The 23,517-nt window shown below is 38.3% G+C and overlaps 1 protein-coding gene across 1 annotated transcript in view; it reads left to right on the top strand.

The window, feature by feature from the left end:
- SMAD9 (SMAD family member 9) overlaps window positions 1–23,517 on the top strand; it is an 84,928-nt gene that overhangs the window by 11,776 nt on the left and 49,635 nt on the right. Inside the window, exon 2 of the mRNA XM_008692237.2 lies at window positions 8,251–8,457. The gene's annotated coding sequence lies outside the window, so the exon portion shown is untranslated. The remainder of the gene's footprint in view (window positions 1–8,250; window positions 8,458–23,517) is intronic.

Genomic DNA, 23,517 nt, shown 5'->3' with positions numbered 1-23,517 from the left:
TGCCAGATTTCTCGGATGATCTTTTGGAAGTGTGGGTTAGCAGGAATAATAGAGGATAACTGTCAAGTCATGACTGAGCAGAGCTTTTGGGGCATCTTTCTGAGTGAGTGAAATGTTCGTGCTACAAACAGATCTTCTGCCTTAGGAGTCCTGACGGTGTGAGGGAATGCCATTGGATGTTTATATTTTTAAAATAGCGATCTATATTTAAAAAGGAAGTAAAAGTAAAACCCAAACACATTCTCCTAACTCCAAATTCAATAAGTGAGTCTTTCTATGTTTGAAGGAAACCGTGAACAAGATTTTGGACTGTTTTCAAGTTTGTGGTTATCCAAGAAGGACACTGCAGATAAGAAAATGATGTAAGAGTTTATAAATAAGGAGCATTTTAAATGTAATATGACAAAAGTTTAAAATAATATATCAGAAAAAGAACTTTTAGTGATAATAATTGCCTTCATTGATGGCAAGACAACTGTCTTTAGCAGACAGCCTTCAGCCTCTTAATCTATTCTGACACAACCAACTCCCATTTTTATGCTCGACTGGCTATCTTTGTCTGAGTTGTTTTAGGCTTCAGCTCTGTGATTTTAAGCTATGTTTAAGAGAATGCCAACATAGTCTTGATCTGAGCAAACTCATTTTTATGAGTACACTGTTTACTAAAGATCAAAGGTATAAACAAATTTCAGGTTAAACCCCTAAGTACCTTATAATTCTCACATCTTTGTCATCAATATCTTAAAGTCAGCATGAACTATTTGACTTTTCTCCCTCTAAAATATTTTTCTTTTACTTCTGTATCTTCAGTTAATAGCTAATCAGAGAATGTTCACAGATGTCAACTACAGCATCCCTGATTGCCCAAGACATGGAATGAGAAAGAAGAGGTTTTGGGTTTTTTTTTTTTTTTCAATGAAACCTTGCCAAGGATATGTATAAGTAATAAACAACAGGCAAATTTGTTTATCCTTTCAGTCCATGTGGTCGGTCAGTTAGAGGAGAAAAAAATCTGTCAAGAAATTATTTCATAAAGATTAAAATATTCACTTTCAGTGTTAAAAATAGTTTAATTCTGATTAATGAGAGTGCAATTTCGTTTGCCAAATTGGAGAGCCGATGTTTCAGGAGTCGTCACTATAGCATTTGGGCAACTAACTAGTTTATATCTAACATTCCCTTTGCAATAAAGAAAACAATTTCATCATATTCTGCTTTATTATGTCAGAAATAATACTTATTCACAGAGTGTACTTTACTTAAAGGGAAGGTAAATGTTATGGAAAATGAAGACTTTTTTTTTTTTTAATTTGCAAAACGTACTAATTATATTTTAAGCCTCTAACAAACCTTAGTGCAGATTTTGTTTATTGCTTCTAACATTTGGAGAGGAATTCAGAAACAGGGAAGTGTCCAGAATAAGAGAATAAATATAGCAGTACATTGAAAGCATGAATCTCTTCAAATAGTTGTAATTCTAAGCCGTTGGATTTATATTTCCTTGGTTACTGTTGCTAGTGAGTTGAAAAATTATTCTAAAGCAAAAAAAAAAAAAAGGCAAACAGTAAATTCGTAAGTAGTTATAACAGTTTGAGCATGCTTTATAAATTTTTTTTTCTGTTAAGCTCATGAATGTTCATGTCATGAGTAGTCACATAACAAAAAATAAGCAATTATCCCTTGGCAATAAACTAACCTTTTAAAATAAATATTCCTACAAATTGTGTCTCATGAAACGTGTGCTAACTAGAGTTGTTAAGATTTCACAACATCTGTTAGCATTAGAAGCCATCATACCTGTGACAGCTGGGCGTTAATCTTGCCAGGGGACTGCATCACCCCAAACCTTCCCCAGCACCCTGCACTACTCTCCTTTTGGTGGCAGCCTCAGGCTGATCCCCAGACCACTTCTCTAGGTTTATCTTCCCACTCCTTCCAGATTTTATGCTGTCCTTAAAATAATGAATTATAATTTCCTCTCATGCCCTGGCTTTTCTCTTCTCTGCATCTTTACTCATGTTAAGGCCTAGAATGCCATCCGCTGCTTCCCAACCTAGCATCGGGTCCTCAGACATACTTGCATCTTCCTCACGTTCTATGGTCCCGTCCAGGTGCTGCCTTCACAGAACTTTTTGATGACCCTGGTCTCAGGTGTGTCCTCCTTCGAGCTGCTATGGCTCTTTGCGTTTTCCGCTCTTGCCACATCTCGTCTTGTTTTAAGTTACTCATGTGCTAATTTATTTCTTCTAATCAGTCAGTGCTTTCAAGACCTATGAAGGAAGGGACGATGTCTCATCTATCTTTTTCATTCCCTTAATGCCCACCACAGTGCCCAGCATACTGTCCAGTCAATAAATGTTAATTAAATGACACATCTTTCACTGAACCCATGTTTTTGTTTTTGTTTTTCTGAAATAAGATCTGTAAAAGGGTTTCGCCCATACCGTAGGTCTTAGCGGTCCATCTTGCAAGAAGCCAGTGTTGAACTTGAGCGGAGGACTTTGTTCAGAGGCTGTGGAGAGCTAGCCCTGAAACGCCTCCGGTCCAGTTGAGCCTCTTCTGAATATAGTGGCTGAGCATTACAGTCAGGAAAGCTTATGTGATGTTCTTACTGCATTAGCAATTTTTCATATCGGATTCACTAAATACACAATGGAAACCATTTAGAAAAAACACCACCACCAACAAAACAGATTTTAATGTGATATGGCTACCACAATGAAACTCTAATGTGATTCCACAGAAAATCGGGAACATAATATGCTGACCCCTCTCCCCACCTCCCATAGCCACATAAAAATTGATACTGTTTTTAGTGTATATGTTTCAAACTGTGCTCACAAAAGAAAAAGCAGACTGCTACTGAGATGAGCTTCTGTTTTAGTCAGGTTGGATATATAAAGGGTCTTCTTATCAGCCTTGTCAGAGAGCTGAATCTCCCTTCTGTGCCGTGCTCATTGTGTTAATAAACAATACTAAATCATTTCTTAAAATATGTCATATTCTGTTAAGTGACTCAGAATTAATAGAGATAGTGTAATATAAAAATGTGATTTGTGTATAAATATCATGCTCTATAATACATTCAATTTTACAGTTTTAATTGGGAAGTCTAATCAACTCAAAACCAATTTTCCGAGACTCAAAGAGACTTGGATATAAAATTTAAATTCAAAACTTAAGATGAAATGCAGAAGTAGTAAGAAACAAATTATAAATGTATGTTTACTGTTCTGTATCATTTTAGAAGTCATTAACACTGAAAAGATTTTGTTCTTCCCCTTCATTCTCTAACCCATATTTAATTCAAAGATAAAAATTTAATCCATAAAATAAATGTAAAGGAGTCCTACAAAGTTCTGATTTTTCCTATAAAAATTTTTGATTTTCTTTCTTGGGGGGGAAGTACTAAATATCAATTTTTTCTCTCTCTCTTTTGTATTCTGATTACTTGATATCATTGGTGCTGTTGCTTTAGTACATGAATTTCCCCTTGGGGAAATTTAATATTTAATATTTGATCACTTCCTTTTCCCCTTTCTCAAATTTAATTTTGAAGGTCTAGAAGTGGAAAACATGTATTCCTCAGTCATGAAACGGGTTTAGTGAAAAGCAGTCTTTGGTTTATAAACACTGAAATTATTAGAGATGACCATTCATCCCAAACCCCCTGTGACATGGAGAAAACTCCAGTTTTCGACCACTGGACAAATAGATGGTTGACAGTGGAGATTCCTTTTGAAACAAGCCAGAGACAGGCTTTGGGAGTAGTGGAAGTGGGAGCACTGTGAGTAACAAGAGCTTAGATTCACCGCTCGTGAGAGCGCTTCCCCAGCTAGACTGGGCCGTGAGCCCACTTGATCCCAACCCCGCTTTATCCCGAGGAATATCTTCTTCCGAGTAGTCTAATATTTTCACCTGTAATCTGTTAAATTGCTCGGAAGCTGATCAAATGTAGTTTTGGTTTGGTTAGTGTGTATGTAACTGTATGTTTTGATCTGATTTGATGAAATGCAGAAATTGCGACATGGGTAGGGTAGGAGATAGATCCGGAACTGTCATTTGGGACCTTTATCAGAAGCCTTGATGGATTTTGTCCTAAGTACTTGTGGACTGTGGAAGGTCTGGAGCAGATTTGCAGATTTTTTTTTTTTTTTTTTTTTTTTTTTTTTTTTACCAAGAGTGTGATGGATGGTGAAATTCAGCTGAAGTGCTGGGAGTTGCTTTCTGAATTCTTGTATCTAAATTTAACTGACTTGGGAGCCACACATTTCAGAAAATAACTTCGAAAAGGATTCACAGATTCCATCAGAGTTTTCCATCTCATGGTAGAGTATTTGACTTCTATTCACGCTTCATTATAAATCCATTAATCCATATTGCTTTTTTTCTTTGCTGAGAATCACACAGGAGAAAACTGGAGTTTGGTTGGCAGAGGAAGAAGAGTTCATTGAAAAGTTTGTACATCGGGGCAGTTGTGAGGATTCAAAACACCTTAGCTTGGACAAGCTTATGCCAAAGACAGACATTGCTTATTTGGGCTGGTGTTAGCAGTGTTAGAGGCCACCTGTATTCGGACTTTAGAGGGTCTCAGTAGGCTGGCCAGGGAATCTATCAGCACTCAGAACATTGTTTCTCTGGGAAAATGAATTCCGGTTTCCAAATGACTACCCAGAAATTAGCACGACTTGTTCATAAAGTGGCGTTGCCGGTGGTTAATGGTTATGATGAATGATATGAGATTATTGTTACGGTTATGATTAATAGTTATGATTAATGATATGAGTGACTATTGGAAGCCAGTGAATGTAGAAGATGAGAAAATGTGTTAAAGCTAAAAAGATTTTAGTTTTCCTGAGGTTTTCCTTCACTTCTTGGTGCATTGATAACATTCTTTCCCTGTTTTCTGGTGGTAGTAGAATTTCACTTCCAGGAGCAAAAGTTAGATCAGATGTTTGTCAAAGAGAGACCTTTGTGTACAGAAACGCTTCCCTTAGGGCTTATTGGTTAATTATGTTTACACAAAGCTGTCATTAGGTGTTGGCTGTGTTTGCAAACAATGGCAAGTTGGTGCCAATGTGTTATTTCAAAGGAGTGACACTTCCTTTCTGTTGTCATTGACCTAAATGGATTGCAAATACACATTTAAAGTTTTTTTTCAAGATGTATGAATTATGTTTGGTGTTTTAAAATGTGATTTTGTGGGTGTAGTCATTGCGCCAGAAAGTGGGACTTATAAACTTGGAGGGCTTACGTAGGTTATTCATTCAATCATTGTTTACTCTCTCCCTACTGTACTTACACTGCCTACGAGGCCCCAAACCCTAAGGACCATATAAGAAAATCAAGTACCAAAAGAAAATAAAATCAGGATTTCATAGCCTAATGAGAAAGAGAAAGGTCAGGAAACCAAATATCAAAATATTTATCCAATAGTTTATGTAAAAACAAACAAACAAACAGTAATCTATTTGGATTTCTCTATATTTTTCCTGGTTAGAATTCCCTTTTTACTGTGTGTGAATTTTGAGTCACCCTTGACAAGGATAATTATAAATGGTCCCATTTGGGGTCTTAGGACTCTAAATAAAAGTGAAATACAAAGGTAAGGGGAATAGAGATTCTTGCAGTAGGTGCTTGTTTAGAACTGAAGGATGCCAAAGACATCCCTAAGCCTGGAATTGGACTACTGTGCCTGTCAGGAGGAGAGCCTCTCTGCTTCTCTGGTTTTCCCTGTTACCCTCTACTGGTTCAAGAGTGAGTGTGATGGCCCCTCCTACAGGAAACCTCCCCTGGCCCTTTTAATAGCAGGTATGATAATCTATCACCTGTCTGGCAATAATGTGTTTAGATTCCTGTCTCCCTCTGTAGGCTATGCTATCAGAGAGGGAGGGGACCAGGTCTTATCTTACAATACCAGCACCTAGCATAGATGTCGGGCTCATGGCTGATACTTGTTACGTTTAGTTTCTTTCTTCGACCGCCGTCCTTTCTCTTCCCTAAGATATTTTGGCGTTTTGTAGACTAAGGCAGAAGGAAGGTTAAGGCATTTGGATTTTTATCTGTAGGCAAGAGAACACTATTAAATTTTAACCTGTGGTCAAAAGAGAACTACTAGAGGGTTTGAACAGGGGAATCACATCACCGAAGGTGTGTTTGAAAGAGATTGAACTAATTGAAGGGGCGTGGTGCGTCTCAATGGCCACCTGGACACCTAGCAAAGCTGGTGAGATGGTGCTTGACACACCACTCGCACTGCTTCATGAACGTCCCCGGCAGCTGAAAATCGGAACTTCCCCAAACAGCAATCCTTAACACCGTTATGATGATTCTTGCCGATCAGTTTATAATCCCCACCACTCACGCAGCCCTTGGCCAGGAAACTCAGCCTCCCACAACACACACACATCAATAAAACTTTGAAAAAGTACCCACACACCATTTAAAAAAAACATTTAAAATATTATTTATAGCTATTTAACGCTTTGCGGGTATTCAGTACAGGTTAGTGTGCTATAGGACAGCACCTGAAGTAGAAAGACTGTTAAATGCACAGGAAGGAGGGAATGCAGTATATGCTTCTGCCTGTCCAAGGAATTTGTTGTATTACATCAGCAAAGCAATGGACTGTAGGCCAGAAGGTAGCCTAATTACATAGGGCTTAATCATACAGTAGTTAATGTTGGTGAAGCTGGATTTTACCTTCATTCATGTAACACTTGTGTGCCAGACATAGTGCTGGCAGACCGTTCTGTGGCATAGCCTGCGGCTTCCCCAGGAGCTGGGTGTCTCTGGGGAGAACAAGTAGCCAATGTAAGGAAGCAAGTGTCCTCTGTGCTTTCGTGCAGGTATAGGCCAGGTGCTGTGGAAGCCCGGAGGGGCGGTGGCAAGCTGATTGATGCTGCTGCCCGGGGCGTGGGGAAGGTTTCCAGGATGTAGCAGCGCACAGGCCTCAGGGCAGAGGGGAGGCAGTGGAGGACAAAAGGGATGAGGACTGATGAGACTGGGAATGCAGTCTGAGGAGAACGGTTGTGAAGAGCCTGGTTTGTGAAGAGCCTGGTTTGAACGTGACGCTAAAAGCATTAAATCTTACCCAGGATACTGTTTTTGTTCTTTTGTTTCTTTTTTTTTTTTCCGTGTAAAATATATAAATGCATGCACAGAACAGAAATTTGAAGACAGGGCGCCTGGCTGGTTCAGTCAGTGGAGCATGCAACTCTTCATCTCGGGGTTGTGAGTTCGGGCCCCACGTTGGGTATAGAGATTATGTAAAAGAAAATAAAATCTTCAGAAAAAAAAAGAAATTTGGTAACGTGTGTGTGTGTGGTGACAAATATATATGTTTGTGACAACCATTTTAAAGCACAAATAAAATACTTTTCATCCCAACCCCTGGAAATACCTGCTGTCCCATTCTGCTTCAGTCTCACAGCAAGGTATGTCACTAGAAAGTGTGACGGAATCTGCTCTGGACTTGGAAGGACAGGGCACTAGCGGCCCAACAGGGAGGGTGCTCTCTTGGGGGGGGGGGGGGGATGAGGGGAGGCCCAGTAGCACGGAGCTGCCGGCGTGGAGCAGACTCATTAGGGACGCCTGGGATGGGGCATAGCTACGAAATACGTGGGATGGTCCATCCGTGGGATTTAATGACCCATTGAATGTGGGCTTGAGGAAGAAGAGGAAAAAGATTTCCATGGTGTTTTTCTGAGTCTGTTTCTCACTTGGGCAAGTGGTGGGAGTGGTGCTACCAGAAAATATGGACTACAGGAAGAAAAACTGGTTTAAGAAAGCTAATAGGTTCCATAGATTCCATTTCTTTCTCTTAAAAAAAATAGTAAGTTTTATTTTTTAGAGCAGTTTGAGGTTCACAGAAAAAATTAAGGGGAAGGTCCAGAAAGTTCCCAAATACCCTCTGACCCCCACATGCATAGTCTAGGACAGTCTTGACGTCCTCCTCCTCCAGAGGGGCTCATGGGTCACAGCCTACACTGCACGTCAGTGTCACTCCTAGTCCACAGGGTGTTGTACATTCTCTGGGTTTGTGCGAAGGATAATATCAACCATTGGAGTATTAGACAGAGTGGTTTTACTGCCCTAGAAGTCCTCTCTGCTCTACCTGTCCACCCCTTGCTCTCCCCAGCTCCTGGCGTAGAGTCCATTATTACATTGGAACGGATCACTCTTAAGGATCCTGGAGTATGGAAGTCAGTGGTGCTCAAATTTTAATTAAAAAAATTTTTTTTTTTTAAGTCAACAGGGCCCTTTCATCAAAGAAGCCTCATTAAGGAAAGCTGAATGAAGAAGGGCTGCGTGGGAGGACGGTGGCATCTGCAGAGGGACGCGGTGGAGCGCTTTGCCCTTCCCCCGGCATCCACCTCGGCCCTGCTCTCTTGCTGCGGCGTCTGACTCTCTCTGCTGTCTCCAGAATTCTGAAGAACACCGTTTACAAGCTGCACGGTAAGCACGTCTGGAGCTGGAAGGAAGGGCTGGTCGTTCCCAGATGCAGTGACCTCAGACTCTTGTGTTTCTGAAACCTGCTGTCTGTTTTTCAGTAGGTGTTTGTTTCTTTGTTTGTTTTGTTTTGTTTGGCTTGTGTGGGTCCCTTTCCTTGGGGTCCAGCTGCCAGCTTTGATTTCACTTTGCTGTCATGTGCCCCCGAGTAGCCTCTCCTCATCCCTCTCCCAGGGTGCTGCTCTTATGTGCTGTGAACTTGGAAATCGTATAAACATGCTTGTTTAAACGTGGCCGAAAATAGTTGCAAGTAGGTCCCGTGTGATCTCTTCTGTACAGACTTGGTAACACCTATCTTGGCAGGTAGAACCCTCTTTTGCTTGTCGCTTGTTCTCAATTAGGTTTTGCACAGATGAAACTGCTGGAGAGTCAAGTTTTACACAGTGACCACCTCCTTTCTGCCGGGGTCCATTTATCTTCTCGCCTTCTCCCTCTTTCTGACTGGTCCTGGAATGATATAGAAGATATCTGTTATGGCCTCAGAAATATCCACCCACCGGCTCTGCTGGGTGAATAGTAGCACTTCATGCTGATTAGGAAGAAAAGGATGTCATTATTTTGATTCCTAAAGTGATGCTAATATGTTGAGACACTGTTTTTCTTTTTACGTGAACATTTATCCTTTTTTTTCTTTTTTGCCTCTGATCTTTTTCTGAGATTGTTTTACTTGTTCTTTCTTTATTATTTTCTTCTTCTGGGCACCTTTTACTTCTATGAGAAGGCATGCAGGAGGAATAAGCTGAAGTAGAACTACTTGTTAATAATAACACATAGTATTGTTACATTAGTTTACAGTTTTCAAACTGCTTTGGCACACTTCCTCTCCGTATGAAAAGTAGTGATTTTTGTTTCAGTTTTGCAGAAGAGGAAACAGGATCAAAGTGGTTAATTACTTAACGGTCACACTTAGCGATGGAGCTAGCATTCAGACTGAAGTCTTCTTCCTCCAGATATTCATTATACCAGTTGCATATTGTTCCTGGAGGGGTGAGTTCCCTTGTGGGTCATTTTAAACCTGAATAATAAAATACCACACTTATGGGGTGGTATATAGTGTCTCCACACAAATGCCGACAATGGGAAGAATATAGTGGGGAATGCTAGAAACTTGTGCTGTAATCTTCCCAAGACAGTTTCGAAATTCTCTTATAACAGTCTTATGAGTTACTTACCCTTAACATTTTCAGTCATGCTCTTAATATTCAGAATCTACATAGAAAAAAATGTATAGCATTCTGAGTCTACTTTAAAAGTGGCCTAGGGGCGCCTGGGTGGCACAGCGGTTAAGCGTCTGCCTTCGGCTCCGGGCGTGATCCCGGCGTTCTGGGATCGAGCCCCACATCAGGCTCCTCCGCTATGAGCCTGCTTCTTCCTCTCCCACTCCCCCTGCTTGTGTTCCCTCTCTCGCTGGCTGTCTCTCTCTGTCGCATAAATAAATAAAATCTTTAAAAAATAAAAAAAATAAAAAAAAAATAAAAGTGGCCTAAATGATTAGGCATGTTTGTTAGATCCCCTCTTTGTTGCTCTAATGTCTGTTCTTCTTCCCTTTCACTACGTTTCGCATAAATAGAATATCAAACAGGCAAAAGAATAATAATTCTTTCTCCAAAAGAAGTGGTACTCAGCAACAATAAAAAAATTATCTCATCTCTTTATTTTAAAAAATAATTCTAAATTTCCACTGAAACTTAAGAAATAACGTCCAATCGACATTGACACTCTAACTAGATGAGTGGTCGTGAGAACCATATCCCAGCGATTTAAGTGAACGTAAATCAAGATTTTCCCAGTGGCTTCTTAAGTATCAATGCCAACGACACCAGTTTACCTCAGCACCTCATGTCATGAGCCCAAGGCTGCCTATTATAACCCTCTCTTAGTTTAGGCAAAATATATCATTTTTAGTAAGGACCTTTTGTTTTATGTGAAATTCAGTATTCATATAAAAAGAAATCAAACTGTGTTTTGGAGTTCTGTTTTAAAATGAGATTGCATGTGTGCTTTACTCACTATGAGGGTTTTGTTTGTTTTTGTTGTTTTTTTTTTTTTTTAAGATTTTATTTATTTATTTGACAGAGACAGAGACAGCCAGCGAGAGAGGGAACACAAGCAGGGGGAGTGGGAGAGGAAGAAGCAGGCTCATAGCGGAGGAGCCTGATGTGGGGCTCGATCCCATAACGCCAGGATCACGCCCTGAGCCGAAGGCAGATGCTTAACCGCTGTGCCACCCAGGGGCCCCCACTATGAGGGTTTTGATGTATTTGTGGGCTTTTATTGGGTGAGACTCAGGCAGTCATTACGTAGTGACTCTGGGCCACAGTTCACCCAAATCCAGAAATGATGATAAAAATTAACTTCAGATTTTCTTGTACTTAGTTGTGTATTATAGGATAAATTTATTAACCCAAAAATATTTTCATGCAGTAGATTCTGTTCCATTCCTATTCCAGGAAGGATCGTAAAGTCAGTTTTATGAAAGAGTGAGTTTCAAAATTTGTGGACCTTCTAATGGATTTGAAGGCATACAGATTTTGGAGTATTAGTAGATTTTAATACAACTTTATTTTATTATTATTTTTTAAAGATTTATTTATTTATTTAACACAGAGACAGCCAGGGAGAGTGGAAACACAAGCAGGGGGAGTGGGAGAGGGAGAAGCAGGCTTCCCGCCAAGCATGGAGCCAGATGCAGGGCTCGGGGCTGGATCCCAGGACCGGATCATGACCTGAGCCAAAGGCAGATGCTTAAGGACTGAGCCACCCAGGAGTCCCAGATTTTAATACAACTTTAAATATCAGATATGGGGCGCCTGGGTGGTTCAGTTGGTTAAGCATCCGACGTCTGATTTTGGCTCAGGTCATGATCTCAGTCTTGAAATCAGGCGACCTGTTGGGCTCCCTGCTCAGTGGGGAGTCTGCTTGTCCCTCTCCCTCCTCCTCCCACAATCCTCCGCCCTCCCCCTCATTTTATAGTTTGTATTATAAAAATACCTGATTCCAAGAAAATAAATCTCAATAACAGTGATTGACAGTATGTAAAATTACTATTAGTTGTTTCTGGGATAGAAAATATTTTACAATTAAAAAAACAGTATTTCTGGACATTCTTCCATATTTTCCCCTTTTTCCTAGTGTAGAAGCAAATGATATTTTAAAAATAGTACTTCCTTTCTCTCCTAAGCTATGACCATCAGAGAAAATTGATATGTTTAAATGAGTCAGTATTAAGTGGAAGAAAGGATCTGAAAGGCCGGCAGAATGCCAGGGATTGCACAAAACCAAAACTGTGCCTGTCTTTCAATGAGTGTGGGCTGTTGTAAGGAGATTACCCTATATAATTGGGTCTGGGGTGTGTGTGATTACCTAGCATTTTATGTTATCAGGGATTCTGATGTCTTTCAAGTCTTCCATGTACCAATGGCACATTATTTTCCATCTCAAAATTAGATTAAAAAAAAAAAAACTCAGATTTTGGTAGAGGGAGACTTTATTTGTAAAATCCTTCGAAGGTAGCGATGAAGCAAATTATTATAACATGTGGAGTGTGATTTTTCTTTATTGTGGTAAAAATACATAAAATTTACCATTTTTACCATTTAAGTATACAAATCGGTAGCATTAAATTCATCACACTGTTGTGCAACTATCACTACCAGCCTTCTCCGGAACTTTTCATCCTCCCACGCTGTAACTCTGTCTCCATTAAACTGAATTCCCCATTCCCCTTTCTCCCAGTTCCTAGTAATCTCTATTCTACTTTCTATCTTTACAGATTTGCCTCTCCTAGTTACCTCGTATAAGTGGAATCAGACAAAATTTGCTTTTTTGTGTCTAGCTCACTTCATTAGTATAACATCTTCAAGTTTTATTCATTATGTAGCCTGTAGCAGAATTTCCTTCCTTTTTAAGCCTGAGTAATGTTGCATGGTGCGCATATGCCACGTTTGTTTATCCAGCCATCTGTTGATGGACCCTTAGGTGCTTTTTCTCCTTTTGGCTGTTGTGTATACTACTACTGTGACTATTGGTGTACAAGTATCCGAGTACCTGTTTTCAATCCTTTTGTGTGTATATATTTAGGAGTGCAATTACTGGGTCATTTGGTAATCCTACATTTAATTTTTGAGGAGCTGCCAAACTGTTTGACACAGTGGCTGAGCCATTTTTTATCCAACAATGCACAAAGATTGTCATTTTTCCACATCCTTGCCAACACTTGTAAGTTTCGGTTTTGTTGATAATAGCCATCCTAATAATTATGAAGTGGTATCTCATTGTGGTTTAGATTTGCATTCCCTAATGACTATTGATGTTATGATGTTATCATGCAATCATATTATTGACCATTTATAGATCTTGTTTGGAGAAATGTCTATTCATAGTGCTTCGTCCACTTTTGAATTGTATTGTTGGTTGGTTATTGAGTTATAGGAGTTCTTTATATATTCAGGATGTGAATCCCTTAACAGCTATATGATTTACACAGAATTTTTTTTTTTAATGGAATATTTGTAGAAAATCTTGTGAACCTTGTGAACCTATTTCCCACCTACCTCTGGGAAAAATCTGTATGTGATTTTTTGCATTTAAGAATTAGTTCTGTGGACCTTCATAACATATGGTCATATGAATAAAGGGAATCACATATTTTTAAAAAATTCTTTGCTTTTAAAGCCTACCAGTCTTAGATCACAATAATTTGGAACAAATCAAGGTTAGATTAGAGGATATCTAGCCAGCATAAGAGATAACAGTTCAGTGTGTGATATAACTTTCAGTGACACAGCATTTAAACTGCAAATGAAGTTAGAAGGGACATTTGGCCTTTGTAGGTTTAGAAATTTAGATCACCGAAGAAAAGTTAGCTGCCGTCTCCTAGAGTCTGTTTTTCCCCTCGGTGTCTTCCTCATTGAAAAGTGTTTGTGGGAGTTGTAAATCACCTACGTTAGAAATCGGAATTTTTAAGACTTGGTTCCAGTTTCACTTTTGACATATTGATGTATTGATAGGGTTGAAAATCCGGCACAACTAAACCAAAAACCAAAGACATTAAAAAAAAAGTGTAAAACCTTTGGAACAGGAAAAGGATGATAAGTATTTTTAGTCTCACTTATATGTGGAGTCTTAGAAAAACAAAGTCAAAAGCAGATATATAGAATAGATATGAGATTGTCAGAGGCTGGGGATGTGGTATGGGCAAAATGGGTGCAAAATGGGTGCAGGGCACCAAAGGGTACAAACTTCCAGTTATAAAATAAACAAACCGTGGAATGGAATGGAATTGTGGGATAGTTAATAATACTGTATTGTATATTTGAATGTTGCTAAGAGAGATCTTTTATTTTTTTTTTTAAGATTTTATGTATTTATTTGAGAGAAAGAGTATGAGAGCAAGAGAGAGAGCAGGAGCAGGGAAGAGGGGCAGAGGGAGAGGGAGAAGCAGGCTCCCCGCTGAGCACGGAGCCTGATGGGCTCCATCCCAGGACCCTGGGATCATGACCTGAGCCGAAGGCAGCCACTTAACCGACTGAGCCATCCAGGCATCCCAAAAGAGTAGATCTTAAAAGTTTCTATCACAAGAAAAAGAAATGGTGACAGGTCTCAACTCGACTTACTGTGGTGATCATTTGTGATATATACAAATAGTGAATTACTATGTTGTACATCTGAAACGAATATAATGTTTTATGTCAATTGTATCTCAGTCAAAAGAGATTTTAGGAAGAATAGATTAGAGGAGAGAAAGAATAGGATTAGAGGGGAATGACCAGGAGTCAAGTTCAAGAAATGAAAATCTAGGAGAAGTGTCTCACCTCCTGGCACTGGGGGCAGGATAGTTCTTTGTTGTGGGTGTTCTCTGAGTTGTACAGTGTTTAGCAGCATCTCTGGCCTCTGTGCACTAGACGCCAGTGGGACCCCTCCCTCCAGCCAACCTGTGGCAGCCAAAAATGTCTCCAGACATTGCCAAGAGCCTCGCAGGGAGCAAAGTCATCCCTCATTGAGAACCACTGGCCTAGGGTGACGAGAGCCTGAGCTAAGTTCTAACAGCAGAATGGTGATGAAAACGGGGTGGGGGGGAGGAGTGCAAAATTTTGAGGAGAGGAGAGGAAAAAAATTTCTGGTAGTTAAAATTTATTAAGCATCAACTATTTCTCAGGCACCAACACTAGGTGACATAATCATTTCACGGGGCACCTGGGTGGCACAGCGTCTGCCTTCGGCTCAGGGCGTGATCCCGGCGTTCTGGGATTAAGCCCCACATCAGGCTCCTCCGCTATGAGCCTGCTTCTTCCTCTCCCACTCCCCCTGCTTGTGTTCCCTCTCTCGCTGGCTGTCTCTATCTCTGTCAAATAAATAAAATCTTTAAAAAAAAATAATCATTTAACATAATTAGTAATAAATATTTATTAAATTCGTATCTTATACAAAGGATCGGAGCTACAGAGATGAACAAGACAGTCAAGTTCTTACAGTCTTTGTCATTTAATAGAAGAGAGATATATGAACAAACAGATTATGATCCAAAGTGAAAATAGTCATGTGTGTAAGATACTGAGAGGAGAATTCCGAAGTCACAGAGGCCTCTGAGACCTGAGTTGCATTTGAAGGATAAATAGCAGTTTCGCCTGCTGGAGTGGATTTTGCAGGGGGGGTGGTGAACTGCCCGTGGCCTTTTTTTTTGTTGCTAAGATGATGACCAAGTTGAGGCAAAGCTCTCTCCAGGCCATCACCACTGTCCAGGGAATAAAACTCCCAGACCATGCATAATTAAACCTAGGATGACTGCCTGGGGCAATTGTGCATTTTCCCTGAGGCTTGAGTAGAGCAATTAGCACCTGGCAAATCCCAGAGCTATGCAGTTTTAGGGCTAGTTTATATATTTCACATATTGCGTTCACAGTGCCAAGAGGATAAGGAGATGCATATCTAACTCCCATAATAAGTCGAACTCTGCCAAATTATATTGATAACACTTTGTTGATTTTGAAAAAGTTAAATAAGAGGCATATTTGCATCCCGGGGTTAACAGTTTCTTTATTAACCAGTAGGTGCACTGTAATGGAACCTAGAAACAGATGGAACCATCTGGCTTTATTTGTGGAGTGGCCATATATCGTTTAATCTCATGGCAGCAGAATTTGCTATTATGTAAGAAAAATAGTTATTCAGTGGCAGTTTATGTAATATATATTCAACAGGAGTGATCTCTTCATCCTTCCTTAATGATTCACATTTTAAAAATTTTGTAAATTGAAAAAAAAAGTAAGGAACACCAAAGAAAATTTGCCAACACATTTATTGTAAGCTGCCCTACGTGTACTCAAGCTCTGCTCTTTCTTCACTGGCTTCGGTCCCATTAGTAACAATACTGTTCAGACTTGCTGATGTCACTACCCAGTTATTTAATTTGACTAAATGTGATAGATGTATTTATTTAAGATTTTGTTCAGAATTTTTTTTTAAAGGTCAGTATGGTACTTCTACATTTCAGGGAATGTTGTGTGATACAATTGTAAAATTACATTAACTTATCAAAAATACTTATTTACTTATACTAAAAGCTGCGGAGACTCTTGAGATAAGATGCAAAAGCTATTTGCCCTTTCAGTTCACAGAACACAATTCATTGTTATTCATTCTGTTTCGTCTTATCTGAGTGTTTGTTTTTGAAAAATATAAAATGTTCAACATGATAGTGTAACTTAGTGATTTTTAGTTTTAGTACATTTGAATTGCTAAAGACTGACTCACACACCAGAATGGTTACTGGTGCTTATGCCTTCCTGCCAATATGGTTTTGAAAGGGTCCCTTACCACTGGAGCCTGAGGCCTTAAATTGCCCCTCCTTCCTGCCTTTTCAACTCTTCTTTGACAGGAATTGCTCAACCATGGTTATCTCTTCTTCTCACCTCTCCTCCTCTCACCCCCATTCTTTTCTGGGAGTATGAATGACTCTGTCTTCTCAAGAGCCTATTTATTCATTTAGCAAATACTAAACACTTACTGTATGCTAAGCCGTATTCTATGTGCTGGGGTACACGGTGGACAAAAAATTCACATCCTAATAGAATCTATGTTGTGGGGAGGAAAAAGAGACAATAAAGAGTAAAAGTAAGTAAAATACAAATCAGTCTCGAGAAGGGAGAACAAAGGTGGGAGGCTCACACTTCCCATTTGAAACATCCTAGGAAGGTACTGTAATGAAAACTATGGAATTGGCAAAGGATAGACCTAGACACCAATGGAGTAGAATTGAAAGTCCAGAAATAAACCCAAGCAACTTTTGACAAAAGTGTTAAAACCATTCAGTAGGGAAAGAATAGTCTCCAACAAATGGTGCTGGGACAATTGGATAGCCACTGCAAAACAATGAAGTTGGACCCCTACCTCACACTATTTCCAAAGTTAACTGAAAATGATCGATGACCTAAGTATAAGAGCTGAAACCATAAACTCTTTGAAGAAAACATAGGGGTAAATCTTCACGACCTTGGATTTGGCAGTGGATTCTTAAATATGATACTAAAAGCACAAGTAACAAAACAAAAAATAGATAAGTTTGACACATCAAAATGTAAAACTTTTGTGCGTCAAGGAGCATTATCATGAGAGCAAAAAGGCAACATACAGAAAGGGAGAAATATTTGCAAATCATATTTCTCATTCTCTATATATCCAGAATATATTGAAAAAAACCTCTTACAATGCAACATAAAAAAACCCCACACAATTAAAAAATGGGTAAAGGGTGGGCCCTGGGTGGATTAGTCAGTTAAGCACTTAAGCATCTGACTCTTGTTCTCAGGGTTGTGAGTTCAAGCCCTGATTGGGCTCCATGCTATGCTGTGGAGCCCACTTAAAAAAAATAAAAAACAAAAAAAATAAAATAGGTAAAGGACTTGAGCCAACGTTTCTCCAAAGAAGATATACAAATGGCCAATAAGCATGTGAAAAGATACTCAACACCATTAATCATTAGGGAAATCGAAATTAAAACACAACAAGATGCCACTTCACACCTACTAGGGTGGGTATAATAAACAAACAAACAAACAAAAAATGGAAAATAACCAGTGTTGGTGAGGATGTGGAGAAATTGGAATACATGCATTTCTTTTGGGAATGTGAAATGTTTCAGCTGTTGCGGAAAATAGCTTGGCAATTTCTCAAAATGTTAAGCATAAAATTACCATATGCTCCAGCAATTCTCGATTTATACCCCAAAAAATTGAGAACAGGGGCTCAAACAAATACCTGTACACAATGTTCATAGCAGCACTACTTAAAATAGCCTGAAAGTAGACACAATTTGAAAGTTAATTAATGGTGGAATTGATGAACAAATTGTTATATGTGTATGTATACACACACACGCATACACACATACTCAATGAAAAAGTATTAGCCATAAAAAGGAATAAAATACTGATACCTACTACCATATGGATGAACTTCGAAAACCTGTCAAGTGAAAGAAGCCAGATACAAAAGGCCAGATATTGTTTGATTCCATTTATATGCAATATGCAGAATAGGTTAAATCCATTGAAATAGAATGCAAATAAAATATTACCAGAGCCAGGGGCCCGAGGGGGGGGCAGGACCTGGAAATAAGGAGAAATTGTTTAATAGCTATGGGGTTTTATTTTGGGGTGGTGGGAAGGATTTGAAATTAGAGGTAGTTGCACAACATTGTAAATGTACTAAATGCCTCTGAAGAGTTCACTTTAAAATGATGGTTTTATGTAAAGTAAACTTCACTTTAACAAAATTCGGAGAAACAAGTAAAATATGTGGTATGTTAATCATAAGTCTGCTCCGGAAAAATAAAGCAGAAAAGGGTGAAAGAAGATGAGAGAGGCTTCAATTTAAAATAGAGGGGACTAGTAACACGGCCTGTTAACTGGCTAGAATTAAAGGAGAAACTAAAATAGAGTACATTTATCTGGATGAACACGGAGTAATGTACAGAATTGTTGAATCATTATTTTGTACAGCGGAAGCTAATATAGAACTGTATGTTAATTATACTGGAATTAAAAATTAAGTAAATAAAAAATTAAAAATAAAGGCGGGAGCAGGGAAGGCTTCTCAGATGACAAGAGTAAAATTCTGAAGGAGATGGATGGGGGAGAGAGCCCCATGGTGGAAGAGCTTTGTAGAAACAGAAATGCCCTGGAGTAGCTGCAGGGTTGGCGTGCTCAAGGCAAAGTGCGGAGGCAGTTGTGGCAGAAGTAGAGCGAGCAGAGGAGAAAGTAGAAGGAGAAGAGGGAAGGGAGGTAACGGGTGCATGCTCAAGGAAGAGTCATTCTAACATGCCACCAGGGTTGAGAAGTATAGTGCTGCAGGGTCTTGTAGACCATTGGAAGGACTTCAGGTGTGAATAAATCCTTGGGAGGGTTTTGAGCAGAGAAGGATCATGAAATTGACTTATGTCTTAATAAAGTCAACCAGGCTGTTGAGAACAGACTATGAGGAGCAAGTGTAAAAGCAAGATGACCACTTAGAAGGCCAGTATTATAATTTAATAAAATGTTGTTCTGATTCTGCTTTTTCCATACTATACAATTTCACCCAAACTGTTATTTCCTTTCCCCGTTAAGCGCTGATATAATTGGGACTAAATCCCTTTGATTCAGCCCTGTCCTCTGAGCTCCAAATCCTGTACTTAACTGCCTGTTGAATTCCACTTTGTGCTTTTCCTGACCCTCTACCCACCTTACCTCCTCAGACCCACTATATCCAAGATAGACTTCATTGTATCCATCTGACCCCCAACTTCAGGTCCTCCTGAATTTGTTAATGAATGATAGATCATCACCCATGTGCCCAAGAAATCTGGATTCTTCCTAGTCTCTGAATCCCAACAGTCGAGATTTTTCTGTATTCTAAATTCTGCACTTTTTCATATAAATTTCAAAGTCACCAGATAAAGTTATACAAAAAGATACTACTGGGAATTTGGTCAAAATGGCATGGTATCTACAGATTGATTTGGGGAGAACTGAAATCCTAACACTTTGGGTATATAAATTCATGAACATGATATAACTCTCCATTTAATTTCTTTCTGCAATGTTGTGCAGTTTTCATTGTAGAGTTCTTGCCCATTTTTTGGTTAAATTTATTCCTAAGTGTTTTATGGTTTTTGATGGTATTGTAAATGCTTTTACTTATTTCATTTTCCACTTGTTTGCTGCTAGTAAAAGGAATCAGTTGTCTTTATACATTTACCTTTTATCCTGCCACTTGATAAATTTGCTAGTTTCAATTTTTTTTATAGGTTCTGTAGGGTTTCCTTTGTTGCATTTCTGTTGTCTTTGAATAGAAACAGTTTTACATCTTCTTTCCCGAGCTTTATGCTTTTTCTTTCCTTGCTTTGTTGTACTAACCAGCGCAATGATGAATAGAAGTGGTGAGAGTTGATTGTCTTTTTTTGTTTCCAATCTTAGTGGAAAATATTGTATGTTTCACCACTAATTTTAATGTTAGTTATTGGCTATGATAGCTGTCTTTTAAAGATTATGGAAATTTCCTTCTATTTCTAGTTTTCTGAGAGTTAGTAATATTTGAAAACTCATGAATGAGTAGTGACTTTTGCCAAATGCTTTTTCAGCATTTATTAAGATGATAATATGGCAGGTGCCTGGGTGGTGCAGTTGGTTAAACATTTAACTCTTCTGCTCAGGCCCCTTATTGGGCTCTATGCTCAGCAGGAGTTGGCTGGAGTTTTTCTCTCCCACTCCTTCTACCCCTACGCACTGGCCACGCTCTCTCTGTCTCTCTGTCTCTCAAATAAATAAATCTTTTTTTTTTTTAAGATGATAATATGGCATTTTTCCTTTATTCTGTTTTTATGATGAAGCAGTTGATTTATTTTCAAATGTAATACCAATCTTGCATTTCCTGTGTTAGATCCCAGTTGGTCATGAGGTATTAAACTTTTTAATACTGCTGGATGTGATTTGCTTATATTTTGTTAAGGATATTTACATCTATGTTCCTGAGTAATATTTGTCTGTTTTCCTATAATATCCTAATCAGATTTTTGTTTCAGGATTATGTTGGTCTTATTATATGAGTTAGGAAGGTTCTCTCCTCTTCAGTACTCTGAAAAATTTGTCTTTCTATTATTTCTTCTTTAAATGTTTGATAGATTTTGCCAGTGAAGGCATTTAGGCTTGATGATCTCTTCTGGGGAAAGTTTTTAGTTGTGAATTCAATTTCTTTAACAGATATAAGGCACTTCAAAATTTCAACTTCTTTCTCTGTAGATCAAAAATTATCTATGTTTTATACGTCCATGTAACCCACACCTTAATTAAGATATAGGACATTTCCATCACCCACAAGTGTTCCCAATAATGAACTTTGGGTAAATAAGTCTTTGTAATTCAGGCTCTGTATGAATTAAGTAATTATAACTGAAAATGCAAATGTAATATACCTTTTTGCCAATCACATGTTAGCTTTATTTCATTAACATTTATAAAAATAAAAGGAAAAAAATAGAAATTAAAAAAATAGATATTCTTCTAGATTCTTCTACCAAAACAGGTTATCAAATTCTGAATTTTTTTTTTTGCAGTTAAACAATCTTTATTGTGACATTATTTAAAATAAAGATAAATGGGAAATAATCTAAAAAACATAATTGTAAAGCAATTGCCGTAGACCCAGATACAGACATATTATATACATCGGTTAGCCTAAAAGATGTGATGTTCTATTATATATTGTTATTGTTTTATTTTATTTACCTGTGTATTTGTTTAAGTGTTTATTTCAATTCTAGTTGGTTAACATATGGTGTAATATTGGTTTCGGGAGGAGGATTAGTGATTCATCACTTACGTACAACACCCGGTACTCATCACAAGTGCCCTCCTTAATGCCCTTCCCCCATCTAGCCCCTCCCCACCCACCTCCCCTCCAGCAACCCTTAGTTTGTTCTCTATAGTTAAGAGTCAAATTTATTTTTGAATTTCTTCTCAGGATATCCCATATTCCTTAAGTTGATGCCAGTTTTAAAGTAGGCATGAATATATTTAGATTTATTGCACTGTAGTGGACTTATTTGAATGACAGGTTGGGCTTAAGCTGAAAAGGGCTTTGTCATAAGACAGAATACTATGCAGCAATTAAAAAGAATGAAGTAGATTTATATAATACTAACAGAAAATACGCTCAAATTGCAGAATGATTAAATATTTTTAAAAATTCAAGCTCATGCTGTACTTTTTTGTAAGTACCTAACTATGGATGAATATGCAGAGTAAAATACCTAAAAATAAGTTCAAACCTGTAACAGTAGTCATATCGAGAAGTATATGAAGATTTGGGAATTGTGGCTGCAATCAGAAGAAATTTAACCTTATCCATAATGTTTTAATTTTTGTAAGAATAGTAGCTTGATGTAGAATTTATGTAATTAGAACTATAAAGTGACTTGACTGATCTACATATGACTAAAGGCAAAATGCATCTGGGTTTTGTTTTTGTTTTTGTTTTAGCAATTGCTCTGAAACTCTAGAAAGCCAGCTTGTAAAAATCTGTACAGGGAGTACTCTAAATCTGTTTCGTTTTTCCACATTATGGCACAAGAAATTATTGCAAGTGAAGTAAAAATGCTACTTAGAATTAAAATTAAAAGTTGAATATTACTCCACCACAAAACTTTAAAAACAAAATATTTAATAACATGAAAATGCTTACAATATATCATTCATTGAAATAGGCAGAATATGAGACATATCTATAAACAAACTCTCTTTTAAAATATGTTTGTTTATTTAAAAAGATTTAAAAATTCACAAAAATGTTAACAATGATTATTATCTCTGTGGATGAACAGTGGTTATTTGAGCTTTCTTTTTCCATATTCAGGTTTTGTTTTTTGTTTTTTGTTTTTTTAATGAACACAAATTGTTTTTTAAATCAAGGAGAGAAAACTCCCTTTCCTTCCCAATTAAGGAAGGAAGGAAGGGAGAAAGAAAAGAAGGAAAGGCTAGACAGGACAGGGAAGGTAAGAGAGGATGGGGAATTCTTAGCATTTGCAAACATGCTGCAGAGAGTTCTGGTACATTTTTAAATGAGAATGTTAGTAGAGATGTGTGTTAGAAACCTGGTGATTTGTAGAAGAGGTGGGGGACGGAGGGAGGGAAGTGAGAGGGATAGAGAGGAAGAGATGGTTTTGAAAGATGTTTAGAAAGTAAACCGTCCACAGGATTGGTAAGAGGATGGGTAGGATTGGAACAAGAAAATGAGGGAGAGGTCAATTTTCTCTTTTTTGTATCTGTCAATTTAAAACCAAGTCATTTCAAATCTATTTTGTAACTGCATTACTCTTGGATGTAGGTTGGACTGTGATTCTTCTTTCTGTGACAAAAACTCATGTCTGGGCCCTTTGGCTTTTGCCAAGGTGGTTCAAAATAACACTAAATCACAGAGTTTCAAGCTGCCCAGGAAAATGCGATTTCTTTCAAGTGGATTAATATCAGAATACAGAAACCACGGTCCGAATCCTTCTATTACCTTCAGCCTAAACAACTGCACTGGGTAACTTAAAAAATAAATAAATAAATAAAGCACAAAATTTTCTATGCCTGGATTTCGAAACTTAATGTGCAGCCATTAGCAGAGCAAGTTCCCTCCATTATTTAAATCCACAGTAAGCACATCTTTCTCTGGAACTCTATTTCCTTTTCATTTTAACAATAATCTAAATCTAAATTATTTTAAGATTTTGTGATTATGGAGCAGAATTGTGATTTATGTTACACCAGCCGTGATTTGTGACACTGAGGATGATTTTTGCCCCAGGGAACACTTGACAATGTCTGGAGACATTTGTGGTTGTCAGAGCTTGCAGGGAGGTGTGCTGAGGGCATATAGTGGACAGAGCCCAGAGATGCTGCTAGACAGGACCGCCCCTCACACAAATCGTTAAAACCAAAGGGAGAAAACGCAGGAGTGCTGAGATTGAGAAACCTGTGTTAGACTCTT

The sequence above is a fragment of the Ursus maritimus genome, unplaced genomic scaffold (assembly GCF_017311325.1).
Source record: "Ursus maritimus isolate PB19 unplaced genomic scaffold, ASM1731132v1 scaffold_10, whole genome shotgun sequence".
NCBI classification, from domain to species: Eukaryota; Metazoa; Chordata; class Mammalia; order Carnivora; family Ursidae; genus Ursus; species Ursus maritimus.
The sequence above is the reverse complement of the archived record's forward strand: the minus strand, read 5'-3'. Positions and strand labels throughout refer to the sequence as shown.